This window comes from Pteropus alecto, unplaced genomic scaffold, assembly GCF_000325575.1.
Source record: "Pteropus alecto unplaced genomic scaffold, ASM32557v1 scaffold87, whole genome shotgun sequence".
NCBI lineage: Eukaryota > Metazoa > Chordata > Mammalia > Chiroptera > Pteropodidae > Pteropus > Pteropus alecto.
This window is the reverse complement of record NW_006443225.1, coordinates 5976925-5989138: the sequence shown is the minus strand read 5'-3', so window position 1 is coordinate 5989138 and position 12214 is coordinate 5976925. Positions and strand designations below refer to the sequence as shown.

Below are 12214 nucleotides of genomic sequence, written 5' to 3'. Positions count from 1 at the left end.
ATGCCTGCAGCACCTTGCTGCTGCTTCGTCACTGGAGGGAATGATCAAAACTGGCTTAGAATCTGCAATGCACTAGGTCAATATTTTTACCAATAACTTGTGAGTATTGGTGCATTTCCTAGGAGCAAATCTGAGAATCATCATTTTTCCTATCAACATGGGTAGGAGCTCATTAAATATATTTACGTAGCAGTTTTAGAACCATTAGGGAAGTTAATTATACAGTGTTCAGGAAAGCATTAAAAAAAAACAACAAAATGAGTTGATCACAGAGAAAGAGTTACACCTGCTGGGTTTCCTATATGACTTTGATTCTGAGACAGAATTGTAATGGGAGGAAAGTTGGCCCATGATATTGAAAGTGAGGTTACCACTCCCTCTGTGTTCACAGATGTTTCTCACCAGCTCTACTCATCTCTGAGAAAATCAGAAAATTAAGGTTAGAGATGTGTGCAAATGAGCACTTGCTATTCAAAACAATAATTTAAAAAACTCCCTTGATAGAGTAAGCAAACAAAAAACCAGCTGCGAAGTAAAATGTGGCTTTCTTTTTTCCCTCTTTTATTTGTTTTAGGAAAGCATTTAACCAACACTTGCCAGTTCTGAGTCCTGCTGCTTGAGGACTGTTCAAGCTCTTTAACAGAAACCAAATTTAGCCCTTTTATTTAGCAACATGTCCATCAATACCATATTTCATTTCTTTTTTTCTTTTTTAGCACACTGAGTTTTCTCTCACCGTCTTCCTTGCCTGCAAAACAATAAGACCTATTGACTTTTTGGTCACAACTTCGTTACAAGAATTTTTAGAGTCCAGAGTACATTTAAAATGAGGACTCTACAATTCATTTGGAGAGAATGAATTTCACAGCTATAAACAATCTTTTTATGATATGACTTATTGTCACGGTGGTCATTATATTCATCAAATGTGTTTGCAACAAATGGGAGTAAACATCCCTGAAATTATAGACAGTTTACTTTTAAAAAAAAAATAAACACATTTATTAGTAACGCCTATGAAACATCATATAGAGTATCTAATGCACCTATGATTTTTACATTTTCAAGGTAACTGTGAGAATGAGATTTGTTGAAATAGATTAAGAAGAAAATTGAAGTAAATAAGATTAAGGAGCTTGGAAGATATGAGATTTATATTTTTCTAGACAAGATAATTATGATGACTCAGTTTGAATTGGGCTCTATGAAAATAGGTCTTCTGAGTTTCCTAGAAAAGACTAATTTGTGTTCAATGAATTTTAGCTATTTTTTAATTTCCTTACTTTTGTAAAAGCTTGACTAATTGGGAAGAAATATAATTCAGCATATTGTATGGACATTTATTTTGAAGAGTCGAAGTTGGCAGGAATGTATTTGTCTACTGAAATATATTATTAGATTTGCCAACACCCCACTTACCCTCTTGTGGGAAATTGTCTTCCTCTCAATGAGATTTAGTGGAAGTCATCTTTTTATAGAATCTTTTCTTCTTAGCCGGTGACTGAGTGAAGAGTAGGCCACTGTTTCACATTGGGACAGCCATGGTACCTAATCTCATAGCTACAGGCATCAGTTTCAGAATGGACCTGTATGACCCAAACTGACCCAAGTCAGAGTCTCCCCGCAGTTTTTTAATTGGAGGTAATAAAAGAATAGTAGTCCTGTTTGGAAGCCAGGAGTTATAGGAAGCCAGGTGTCCTCTATGGGAGAGGTAGGACTACATAAGAGATAATGAATTGTCAGCAGAGATGAAAAGCAGAGTGAGTCCAGAACTTGAACTAGCTCCTGGTTTCAGCTGTCCTGGAGACCCAGTCCTACCTCTGTTCTTTCAGAGAGTTGGAGTCGGCATTGTCTTTTTGGCTGAGATTAGGAATTACCAAAGCCTAAAATCTGGGTCATTGATAAAAGATTTCATGGGCTGTATTTTTCAGACTCATTTAGAAATCTTGGAAAAAGTTAAGTTTCTCTTCTTAGGTTGAGTTCAGTATTCAAATTGCTTATTTGTGTTTATTAATGATGCTTTAAAATACCTTATTTATGTTTGTCTTTTATTTGGATGCAACTAATATGCTGCATCTGCAGTAGACATTTTAGGCAGAAATTGAAATTACAAAAGAAAAGGTTGTATGGAAGGGAACTTAAAATATGACCTTTAAATTTTTTTGTGTGTATTTTTTTATTGCTGGTTCTCATTCTATATAATTTTATCTTTATAAAGAGAATTCTTGTTATAATAACCAACAAGGATTTAGACTTGTATCTGGGCATTTTTATTGTGCTACATATATCTATTAACATGTAGAAACATAAAATGTATATTTTATTACATACACACACATGCCTGCAATGAAACCTGTGATGACGTAATTTGCCATTACTGAAATTAAGATAACCTCTACTTAAATTAAGATAATCTCTCTTTGTAAAATAGTCCAATGATAAATGCAAGCCACTGGTAAAATTTTTAAAGTCTGTTTAGATGATTTTTGTTGCAAAAAGTCCATCTTGCAGTGGTTTTTATGCTGGCCATTTGTGAAAACAATTACTATCTGCAGCCTGCCAGGAGTCTGTTGAAGCATACAGTGATCGTCAATGTTCATACGTATATAGACATATTGCTCTCTTTGACATCAACAGATGTAGCATTTTCATACCGCACAGAAAGTAATGGTGCCTGGCATTTCTAGGTTGAAAGCTCTTCTTGGTTTCTTTCACTAATGGAAATAGACCTTGTGGCCTTGTTCATTTCAAGATGTAAATGTTTCTGTAAAAATACGGAGATTTCTTTTTATTATCTCCTGGAAGTTGGGAAATAAAGGTGAAGGGAGAAAATTGCCAGATAAACCAAAGATGATTTTAAAAAGAGTTTAAGTTCTGTATATCAAAAACAGTATTGAGATACAAGTAGTAATATTTGTTTTTGGTAGATGGTGAGCTTATATGACATTTCCATAAAGGACTAAAGGATAAAATACTTCCAAATAGAGATATTCAAACAGCTGAAACACACTTATTCCCAGTATCATTTCATATTTAGATGCTATTGTGTCGTTAAGGACAGAACGAAAACCCCATTACTTTGATTTTAAAGAGAGAGCCCTCATAATATCAAATGGGGAGGCATTAGCACCCAGGATTTTCACAAAGTCCACTTGGATCAGCTATATTTTGACTAGTTTCCATTTTATAGTGAAGTGCTGATGTGTTAAACAAGGAGACTTATGATTTTTATTACCTGAATTTTGTCATGGTTGGGAGTCACTTGCTACACAAAAAATTAGCAGCCGAATATTGTGGAGCTACATCATTTGTGGCTTGGGGTAGATGGTGTTTCTATCCTGGAAGAGAAAACTGCCTTTGTATTCTTAAATATAATATGGATGATATTCTCTACTATCGTAAAATCCTGAGGCCGACAGGTCATGCTACCCTCACACGATACAGTAGGGCACTCTAAAGTGATGCAAGCGAGTGGTTGATGGTACCAAAGAGACTTTTCAAAACACTTATATTGGAACTTTCCTGATCTTTAGTCTTAACTTATATATATTTTTGTTTTTAAGTATTTTAATTGAAACTTACTGGATTTTGTTAACCAATGTCACTATAATAAATTTAAAAATATTTTAATATTTACTATGAAATTCTTTTAATAATAATACAAATATTTGTTTACTTAGAGGAATACATGTTTGTGTAGAAAATTTAGATTACACAGAAAAGTAAAAATAAGAAAAAAACTACTACTCATTATCTCATCACCCAGAATCATGACTATTAACATATTGACAATATTTACTTTTCGTCATTTTTCTATGCAAAGTCACCTTAAAAAAGCAATCTTTTAATAATACAAATTATGGTGTTATCTCCTTTTCTTCTTTTTAAATGTTAAGTTATGTAATAAACTTTACTTCCCCTCATTATTATCTAAAAAGATTTATAATTGTTTTGTGATATATCTTATCAATATAAAAAACTTTAATTTTGTCATTTTGGAAACTTACATAGCGTATAATTATTAATGTATGCAGTTATGCTCTGGTTCATATTTTAGTAGCAATTTGGCTATATCTAATAGAGTAGGAACTGTGTATATCCAATAGCCTTGCAATGTAATTCTAGGTACATAACTTGAAGAAACTCTTGCCTATGTGTTATACAAAGAGAAGTGTACATTCCTCTGTTATTTACAGCAGCTAAGTGTTCCATCATTAGGGTAACATATAATATGTTGAGGCTTATTTACACCATGGAATGATGCATAGACTTGCACATTGAATATATAGCACCTCAGTAGTACAGTCCAGTGAGCATAAACTGAACAAACCAAGGCTACAGTGAGTCACCATGGATGAATCTCCCAAACTTAAAGTTAGGACCAAAAAGAAAGTGATGAAAGGATTCACAGTATATCACATATAAAAAAAATTTTTAACCGGGCGTATACTATATATTGTTTATAGCCTAGCAGCACAGCTACTCACCAAATAGCCTTTGAGACTGATGCTAGAGATGAAATATCCATGTTTTATCTAAAGCCAATCCTCCCATTTGCACAGAAGATTCTAATGCCTTTTCCTACTCAGAGACTTTGCTCCCCTCTCTTCTGCATCATCAACTTTTTCCTGCTCTCCTGGGCCACTTTCTTCATTAAAAAATATCTATTCACCCTGCTTCCCCCACTGCTAGCTAATGTCTCATTTTTCTGTTCTCCCTTTCAGCACAATCCATAGGTATCTTCAAGTCTCTCCTCTCATTCTCTCCTGTCTGGTTTTCACCTTGCTCATCCCACTGAAACAGCTCTTTTCAAAGCAAACAAGGACCCTCCCAGTTGCTAGATCCAATAGTTAGTTTTATCAGCTTCATGTGATCGTTCCTTCTCCTTGCTATAGTTTGTTCACTTGGCTTCCAAGACACCACATCCGCTTGTTTTCTTCTCACTCATCTGGTGTCTTTGTGGTTCTTTTTTCTCTGTCTCCTTGCAGTTCCTCCTCCTCTCCATGGCTTGTCGACGTTGGAGTGTTTCGGGCCTGAATCCTAGGTTCTCTTCCTTGCTACGTCTGCCTCACTTTTTTGGTTCTCTTCCAGTTCCATGGCTTTCAATACTATCTCTATGCTGATAATGGCTCTTTAATAGATGTTTCCAGCTCAGACATCTCTACTGAAGTGAAGACTTGTATGACCCCCTTGCTACTAGACATTCAGATGTCGAAGAGATATCTCAAATGTAACGTGTCAAAAATGTTCCTGATCTCCTTCCCAAGGTATCTTCTGCTGATAGTCATTGCTGTCATCCTTCTAGTTGTTCATTAATAAACCATATTTTTCTGTAAAAAATCTTATTAGCTCTACCTCTAAAATATATCCAGTGTCTGACCACATGTACCATCTTCACTGCTACCATCCTGTTCCGTCCACTGCCGTCTCTCCTTTGGACAACTACTCCAACCTCCCACCCAGCAAATTTGTTTCCACCCTGCCTCCCCACAGTCAGTTCAGAAGCCAGATTAAGCCTTTTAAAGGGTAAGCCAGATCGTATCACTCCTCATTCCTCAGCTCAAAACCTTCTAATGGCTCTTTGTTTCTCTAAGAATAAAAGACCAGTGTCTTACAAAGGCTAAACCCTTTCACAGTCTGTCTCTCTCTTGCATGCTGACCATTTGGTCCCTACAATGAGGCCACCCTCATTTCATGAACATGCCAGGTACGCACCCACTTTAGGGCCTTTGCTCTGGCTGTTTCCTCTCTGTGCAACACACTTTCCTTTTATATCCATGTGACTCACCTCCTTTATTTATTTATTTTTTATGTTCCTCTCTGTGCAACACACTTTCCTTTTATATCCACGTGACTCACCTCCTTTATTTATTTATTTTTTATGTATTTTTATTTTTTGGGTGTTTTTTTATTTTTTAGGTGAGGCAACCCTTAGTTGATGTTATAGATTGCAAGGACCTTGTCAGCTTACAATCCTTTATTTTTTTAATTTTATACAGTTGTCAGCTTACAATCCCTTATTTTTTTTATTTTATACACCTATAGCACCTGGTCTTCCTAGGAGGTCTCCCATCCAAGTACTAACCAGGCCCGACCCTGCTTAGCTTCCAAGATCAGATGGGATCTGGCTTGTTTAGGGTGGCATGGCCGTAGACTCACCTTCTTTAAATCTTTGTTCAATCTTCTCAATCAGGCCGACTTTAAACACACTATTCTCCATAACCAGCTCTGCAACCATCCAAATCCCTCCCCTCCTGCTGTAGTTTGTGTAATAGCTTCTAAAATACTACAGTATGTATTTGTTAAGGTGTAGGATTTATTTTCTGTCTCCCTCTACCTAGAAAGTAAGCTCCATTAGAGCAGGGATTGATATCTCTTTGTTCAATGATGTGTCTGAGAAAACTAAAACAAGACTCAGCTTTACTAATTGACTGAACCGACACTGTTGAGTATAAATATGTTAAGGAAGCTAACATGTGCATGGGCATGATGATCACCAAGTTTAGAATGAACGTAGCTTTGGGGAGATAGGAAAGGGAAAACATGGAGAGCTTTGGCTATGTGTAATATTTTATTTGTTAAAATAAAAAGTAAAACAAAGGCCTTCAGAAAATATAACAAAATTTTAGTATGTGTTGAAGGAGGTGTTTTCTTATTTTATGCATTTTAGCATACTTCAAAGAAATGTTGTGATGAATATCCTCTTACATAAATCTTCTATTTCCTAGGGATAGAGTATTTTTTTCCTAAGAAACTAAGTTTTAAAAATACATAGACTTGGAACTGCATGATACTTATTGACAAATTGTTATTAACCAATAGTGTATGAGAGGCCTGTGATACTGCGATTTATAATAAATGTATATTTAGTCTGCAGCCTGTGTCTGGCACAGAGCTCCTAAAACCCTTGGAATTTCCTTAGTGATGAGAACAATAAAAATATCTTCTGCTATGTTAATGAGGCAGCTTTTGGAAAGCCCTTAGGTAACAAAAGAATGGGGGCTGGTTGCCAGGTGAGTCAACCTTGTAATTAGAAAGTTGGAATTTTCAGTTCTACCCCCAGATATCCTGGGAAAGGAGAGGGGCTGGAGGTTGAATTAATCACCAACAGCCAGTGTTGTAATCAATCGTGCCTATCTATATAATGAACCTCCATGAAAACCCCGAAGTTCAGAGAACTTCTGGTGGGTTGGTGTATGAGTGGAGGTGTGAAGAGAATGGTGGGCTTAACGAGAGCGTGGAAGCCTCGTGTTCCATCTCACATACTTTGCTCTGTGCATCATTTCCATCTGACTGTTCCTGAGTTATATTGTTTTATCATAAACTGATAATCTAGTAGGTAAAATGTTTCTCTGAGTTCTGCGAGCCACTCTAGCAAATTACTGGAACTCAAGGACAGGGTCTGGGAACTTCTGATTGATAACCAGTTGGTCAGAAGCACAGGTGACAAGCTGAAGTTTTGATTGGTATCTGAAGCAGATGGCAAGCTTGTGGGACTGAGCCCTTAGCCTGTGGAATCTGTCTCTGATGGATAGGGGCAGAATTGAGCTGAATGATGGGACACCTAGCTGGTGTCCAAGAGTTGCTTGGTGTTGTGTTCTTCTGTCATGCGCCCATCCCCTCACACACACATTGGAATCCGTTAACAGAATCATTAGGCCTGTTTCACCACAACCTCAGCAGGAGTAAGTAGAACAATCATGATCATGCCCTTTTATGGTATAGTTCCTACAGACAGCATCATCACCAGACAAAAGTATCTCATTTAATCCTCCCAACAACCCTATGAAATTAGCACTATTATTATACTTACTTTTTAGACAAGAAAACCAAGGCATAGATGCATTAAGTATCTTGTCCAAGTCATCAGCTTAAAAATAACAGAGCCAGTATGTGAATTTATATCTGCATCCCACCAAAGTTTTTGTCCAATAACAAGAGCTTCATAAATATTTACAGATTTGATATGTGAAAAATCATCTCATAGTTTTTGGCACCTTTTTTTTCTCCTCTAAAAGAATACTTACAAAATTAACCCTGTTCTTGAAATTCAAAAATTTTCCACTGTTATGTCAGAGTATGTGTTTCTTTTCATTATTTTTCTCTGGGCCATAGTTAGCACTTTTGATCTGTATCTTGAAGTTTTATTTCACTGTCTGTTTATTTATTTTCTAATTGTCTTAGTTATTTTTCATAATTTCTATTCTTTTATTCTATCATATCTCTTATTTTTTTCTATATTTTGAAAACACTTCTAAGTCTTGTTTTTTATATAACTAATATGACTTTCTTTTGTTTTCTTTTAAACAACTTCTAATGTGGGTTAGAACTTGTTAATTAAATGCCCTATAAATTCATCTTTTTCTCATGCCATTTTTTGTTTTCCTTTCAGATCTTAGTATTTTTACTCTAGTCTGCTTTTCAATCACATTACCCTATTGCCCCTTATGGCTTTCTGCACCTCTTTAAGGAAATGATGTCAGCTTATGCTTTATTAAAGACATTCTATGTTAATTATTTATATGTTAATTATTTACTTCTGGATCCTGTGATAAAGTTCTTTCAGAGATTGTTTTCTCCTCTGGACTTTCATGATAATATTTCCTTTTTCTTGTTATAGTTACTTTTTCCATAGGTTTCTTTTATATTCATCTATAAAAATATACAAAGTAGAGATAAGGCTTCAAAATTTTTTAGTTGTTATAGATGTGGGTCTCTATCAGGGCACAGGCAATAAACAGCCTAGGTATGAAATGTCTTCTTGCACTGTTCATGGCAGATGAGATGGTGTTATTTCATCAGGGAAACTATAATTAAGTCTCCAAATGTTTTCTCTATATATAGCTACTAAAATTATAGTTAGAAAATTCTAAAAAATTTTTTTGAAAATTTCAGAGGATTATTGCTAGAAGCAATAGCATAGCCTGACAATTTCTTTCTTCAGCTTTTTATTTTGAAAAAAATTCAAGGCTATGAAAGGAGCTGAATAATAATGCAATGAATAATTTTATAGTCTTAACCTAGATTTACAAATTGTTAATACTTTGTCATATTTGTTTTCTCTCTCTTTTACAATCTGTCTCTATGCAAACCATTTGAAACTAAGTTGCAGGCATCATGTCATTTTATTTCTAAATACATTAGTATGGATTTCCATTTCCGGTCATAATGGCGTAACGAGGGCTATATTTATCCTCTTACCATAAGAAACTTAAAATATGGGCCAAATATAGAAAACAATTGATTTCAGACGTTGAACAACAGATAGAGCAGGACTATGATTACAGTGAGAATGGAAACAAACAAGGTGGACCTTTATTTATAGAAGTAAACAATGGAAATAAACAAGGTGTACGCACTGCAGGTTTCTGCCTGGAAGTAAATTCTGGATTCAAGCAAAAAAAGGGGAAACTCAAAAAGAGTCACACAAACTTGCTGAGTTGAAAAGATGGAGACCAGAGTTTAGGCACTGTTGTTGCTAGCAGTTGCAGAAAAGTAGGAGCTACTTAGAAAAAGAGCTCCAGGAATATGCATAGGGCTTTTCTTAACACTTTGCTGAGTACAATGTCTCACATGGCTGAGCAAAAATGACCAGATAACAGCAAGCTGAACAATTACCTGAATTTATACAATGTGGGAGAATTTCATGTTCCAACTAGTCAGAGTGGAGTTGATCCACCAGGACCTTCCGTACAGACCCCAGACAGGTCATGACTTACTGATGCTGAACTATTCTTAGAGTAAAGGCTACTCTAGACCCACTCTAGAAAAATCTTATGAACAAATATTAAAGGGAGCAAATCGATACACAGGTAACCTAATTGTCTGCCAAAAGAAAGTCCCAAATTATTTAAAGGGTACAACAAAATTCATACTCTACAGCATAACATTTACAATGTCCGGGGTCTAATAGAACTACTAGATGTGTCAAAAGCAGGAAAACATGACCTGTAACCAGGAAAACAGACTCAGAAGTGAACACGACAAGGGAACTGACAAATAAGAACCTTAAAACAGCAATAGTAACAATGTATAACTATTGAGAAAAGATGAACATAATAAAAAGACAAATAAGAGATATAGACGGAACTACATGGAACTTCCAGATACTAAAAATACAATTTTCGAAATAAATATTTCAGTGGATGATATGAAAACAAGATTTTATGCTGTAGAATAGATCAGTGAACTTTTAAATCATACTGGAATCTAAAAGGAAGCGTATAAAGAAAAAAAAAAGTGAAGAAAGAATGGATTCTCGGGTACATGTGGGATCCTATCAAGTGGTCTAACATATGTGTAATTGTAGTCCCAGAAAAAGAGAAAAAAAAAGAGGGGCAGAAAAAATATTTGAATATTTAATGGTCAAATTTTTCCCCATATTTTATGAAACACACACACACACACACACACACACACACACACGCACACACACCCACCCACCCAAACTCATCATAATCAAATAGCTGAAAATCAATAATAAAAAGAAAAATATTAAAACTAGTCTGAGTAATATAGACACATTTAATACAGAGTATGGTTTCTCAAACTCAGCACTGTTTAAAATTTGGGTTGGAAAATTTTTTGCTGTGGGAGCTGGCCGGGTCACTGCAGGAAATGTAGCAGTATTCTTAACCTCTACAGACTAGATGACAGTTACAACCTCCCCGCCCTCCCTCCACCCCCGCTAATGGCAACAAAAATTGTCTAAATGTTCCTTGTGGGGACAGTTAACCCACAAGAATCACTGCGTATAGAAACAAAAAATTAATTGCAGACTTATCAGAAATTTGCAAGCCAGTACATCTTTGCAGTGCTGAATGGAAAAAAAAAAACCTTTCAAAATAAAATTCTGTACTGCTCAAAAATATCTTTCAAAAAATGTTTTTATTTCAATAAACCTGAGAGAAGTTATTGTCAACACGACTGCGAAACAAGAAGTCTTAAGAAAGTTTTTCAGACTAAAGAAATATTATACCAAGTGGAAACATTTTTATGAAGGAATAAAGAACACCAGAAATAGTATATATGGAGGTTAATATAAAAGATGTTTTTCCTCCCCTCTTTTCATCTCTTTAAAAAGTCCTTAACCGTTTTAAGTAACTATTGTGAAATTAATTACAGCAGGACAAAAGACGTAAAGGGAGAGATGGAAGTATACATTATACACTATGTGATATAATATCATTTGAAAGCAGCCTGTGGTAAGTAAATATGCATCTTATAAGCCCTAGAGCCACCAGTTAAACAAAGACATATAATTATTAAATAAAGTTAGGGTATAAAAGGGAATATAAAAATAAAAAATCAAGAGAGGAAGAGGACTAGGGGAATCAAGAATAGAGGGGGCAATAGAAAACACATAGCGAGATGATAGATTTAAATTCAAATATATTAATAAGCATAATAAATATTAATTATCCAAAAAGTTCAATTTAAAGATAGAGACTGTTAAACTGGGTAAAAAAACAAGACCCAACTTCATGCTGTCTAAATATATCAGCGTTTATCTCCTAAGAAACAAGGCTATTCTTTTACCTAACTATAATACAATTAGCACACCCAGTTTTTTCTTTGATGACACTTGACATTTTTTGAGTTCAAAGCAGTTGTCTTGTACAATGTCCCATAGTTATGATTTTTCTGATTGTTTCCTATTTAATTAGGAAGTTTTTTCTGGCAAGAATATTATGTAAGTGATCTTATATAATCTTGATTGCATCACATTAGGAGGCATATTATCACAAGAGTGACCATATAATTTATCAGTCAAACAGGGACAATTTTGAGAGGGAAAAGAGATATTATTAATAAGTACTCTAAAATATGAGGTGAAAACTGAGCATGTCCCAGGTCGATTAGGAAATGGTCATCTAATTATTGGTGACACTAGTTTGATCACTTGGTTAAAGAGGCATCTATCAGACCTCTTTAATGTAACAGTACTTTTTTCCTCTTGTAATGATTAAAATGTGGGATACTACATTGAGAACATGTGTCAATCATATTTTACATAGCAGTTTTAGTACCTGCTAATGAGCTTTGACTAAATAAATTATACATTTGAGTTGGAAAATGACAGTTTTCTTATTCTATTATTTCTTCTGAGTTTATTTATTGGCATTCTGATGTTAAGATCTTTCATTAACTTTCCTCTTACCCTTTTAATGTCCTTATGGATTCATATATTAAGATCATTATTTTTTATTATGCT

General features: G+C 34.9%; 1 pseudogene; it reads right to left on the bottom strand.

Annotated features, from left to right (window-relative positions):
- Window positions 1-6036: 6036 nt before the first annotated feature.
- LOC112472761 lies at window positions 6037-6155 on the bottom strand (annotated as a pseudogene).
- Between the last annotated feature and the right edge of the window lie 6059 nt (window positions 6156-12214).